This window comes from Ceratina calcarata, unplaced genomic scaffold, assembly GCF_001652005.2.
Source record: "Ceratina calcarata isolate Rehan_Ccalc_2016 unplaced genomic scaffold, ASM165200v1 scaffold517.2, whole genome shotgun sequence".
NCBI classification, from domain to species: Eukaryota; Metazoa; Arthropoda; class Insecta; order Hymenoptera; family Apidae; genus Ceratina; species Ceratina calcarata.
In genome coordinates, this window is record NW_017176301.1 from 23,369 (window position 1) to 26,640 (window position 3,272).

Below are 3,272 nucleotides of genomic sequence, written 5' to 3' on the forward strand. Positions count from 1 at the left end.
ACATAACACTTGTATATAAGGTTTCTTGACGTGAAAAAATTATACAAATTGAAATGATAAAAGAGACGCACGAACTTCCGGTTCAGACTAATATTTGCAATTTGGAATTGAACTGAAAGGGGATGATCGTACAGAAAGTTTACGACGCACCACATTCTTCCGTTCTAGGACACTGTCTGCTAAGTAAAACGTCACTACGTACAATTTGAGCATCGTATCATCTCAATGATAGTTCAAAGAAGTATGGCAAAAGCGTTTAGACATTAAAATCGATATCGCGTGCACGATCCACTGTTTTCGAAGCACACGCTCTCCCCTCACCCTTTTAACATGTTAAGAAACGTCTGATCGTAGGACATTTCGAAGTTCTGCCATTAATCTTTGTTAACTCTACTGACCACTACTGAGGTTCAATCAATTATTACTTGCGTGAAAAGTGTCTGTATTTTTTATGTATATATATATATGTATATATTCGTATATTATCATACGTACATGTATTTTATAGATATCATCGATTTTTTTTTATTTATTTAACATTTATATATCTTATATGAAACTTCATTCACAGGTAGCTCCATTCACGCCCCACCGATCCTAATGGTCTTCTTCCACTGACTTCTTCATTCCCTTCTATTAATATTATTCATTAATCAGTATTTATTACTATTATTACACGTATTCAGGAATTAGATGAGGTAAACCGCGAAACGCGTTTCGTTCAGAGGTAATTTTGGTCGAGATGTGTATTTTCACAATGTAAAAAAACAGAAGATCATTCTGAAGAAAACACCAAGAAAATGGACATCGAGATATCGAGATCGTAGGTGCAGTAAAAACCGCGAAACCGCCGCCGCTGTCGCCGACCCGACTGTTCCGCTTTATCTCTAAAAATGAAAAAGCTCGATAATAAAATTTGTACGATTTTGGTTCGTGATGATTCTTCGTTGCACGGTGTGTCTGTCTTCGTCGCGATCGGCTTCTGCAGCGTCGGTGATTTTTTTTAATGCACCCAGGACCTCAATTTTTTAACACGATCTTTTCTACTTATCCTATCTAAAACATGTAGATTACATTTGGCGTTGAATTTGATTGGAAAATCATTCAGAACTGTAGAAATCGGGCGACTTTACACAAATTTATCCTACGCTTAAGAGAACTATAAAGAAACGAACATAGTGATTCCAAACGAATTCATCCGAAATTATAATTGAAACGTAATCGAGAATTTAATAATGTGTTTTCATTTCATGTTTTTTGTTTCTCGTCTTCTCACGGTATGCATAACATTAAAAACTCTCATCAAATAGATAACAATAACCAACAACTAACAATCGTAAGCATTCACGCAAAAATAGAAATATATTCAATAATATTTTAATATTATCATAATTTATATTATTCAAGTAAGTATGATCATTCCTTACGACTCCTAAGGGTACTATAGTAATTTTTACGTAGATCACCGAAACCGAAGGACTCTGAGGATCAAGCAATTTCTTTTAAAAACCTAAAATCTGAATATTAAAAATTAAGAAAATATAAATAATACCGAAATAATGCACCAGAATTGCGTCGAGGGGGTGTCAAGTAAATGAAATAATTTCGAATTTTGCCCCAAGCTCGATTTTTATTAAAAACACACTAATCACAATTTTCTACTAAAACTAAAATAATAAAATCTCTTTCCCCCAGGTACTTCGGCTCGAGTCATAAAAAGAATTCTAACAACGACGGTAGGGTTCCTTAATCTGTCCTCGACCAGTTAATTCTAACTCTCCTAGGATAAACCATACGTAGCAAGCATCGTTTGAAAATGTGCTCGTCTTTTATGGATCTCGTGTCACCTAGTGCATCGAGAAACTGAAACTTGAATCATACGCGTGTGTCGGTCTCTGTTATCAAATGAAAAATCGGCCAAAAGAAATAAAAGAAAGTGATTATTATACGGACATACTAAAGTTGTTCATGTCAGTAGTAAAAATCGTTCTCTCTATACGTTCTGCGTTCTCACGTACTCTTCCTACGTAGTTAATTTTTTGTCAACAGTGCTTGTACCAATGATTCTTAACAGCTATTTTATTCTCTGCCTTTGCCAACAGTGTGTATGCGTTACAGTTTCGTCAGTATTTCACAGATACAATCTGCATGTAGATATATGTATACATATATATAAAAAAAGAACTATATGATATATTTAATTAATAATGAATTAGTAAGTTTTATCTCTTTTCTTCTATACTCTAAAAATACAAAACAATAAATTATTGTATAGTGCACACACGTGTGAAACGGTCCTCCGTTTTATGCCTTTATGTATATTAACGTACATATTATCTATGTAGACGTGATCGTGGTTATTCGAAGCGACGATCCGAATCGAGGCAGCGTTGGAATGTAAAAATACCTGACACAACTCGTTATGGTTTATTATGGATCGCGCCCACGTCGAGTGCCGTGTCTGTATCAAATAGGGACCGGCGTATCTGTCTGTACAACTACGTATATTATACACTGGCGTCGATCAGAATCTACACGCGCCCGTTAAAGCTAATTACAATTGAAAATATCTCTCGGCAATTTCTAGACGAATATGGGATTTGTAAAAACGCTTCGAAATCGTTTCGCGCTTAACGGATTCATGTAGACTCCCGATCGAGCGGCTATAATAATCTGAGAGGCTTACGAAATTCGTTCAACAGGATGAGACAACGGAAAACACGATGAAACAGTGTCTTAGGAACTTGCACGTTACTGTAAAGGGCGAACGGTCCGACGTGAGCGCGGTCTGCGTCCGTGCAAAAATCGAGCGATATATCCGGTAGCGAGAATCTCTTGACGACGAGTTTTCCAAAGAAAATATCACCGCTTTAACTGTGGAAGTTTTTCGACGATAGAAAACAAACTGGCTTTTACGTTCAACTGAAAGTAGTAGCCCTAATCGTCGCCGGTAAGTATCACACGTGTGCCACGGAGACTGGATCGCCCAGAGAACGATTCGAGCAAGAATTTGCTGAATTTCGACTTGAAAAAGTCGCGTATGATCGTCGTTTGGGTTCTCTGCATCGTTGCTCGACTTCCGGCGTGTCCTCGATGCGAATCGTACAAATGGATCGTCGGACATGGTGCGCGGACATAAATAAAACGGCGAATAAGAGGAAACGTAAGTAAATTCCATCTCTTTTTTGCTGCCATTCTGTTTTTTACGAAACTGATCTCACCGACGGGAATTACTTTTCTTCTCCGATGCTGACTCTTTTGATATATATATA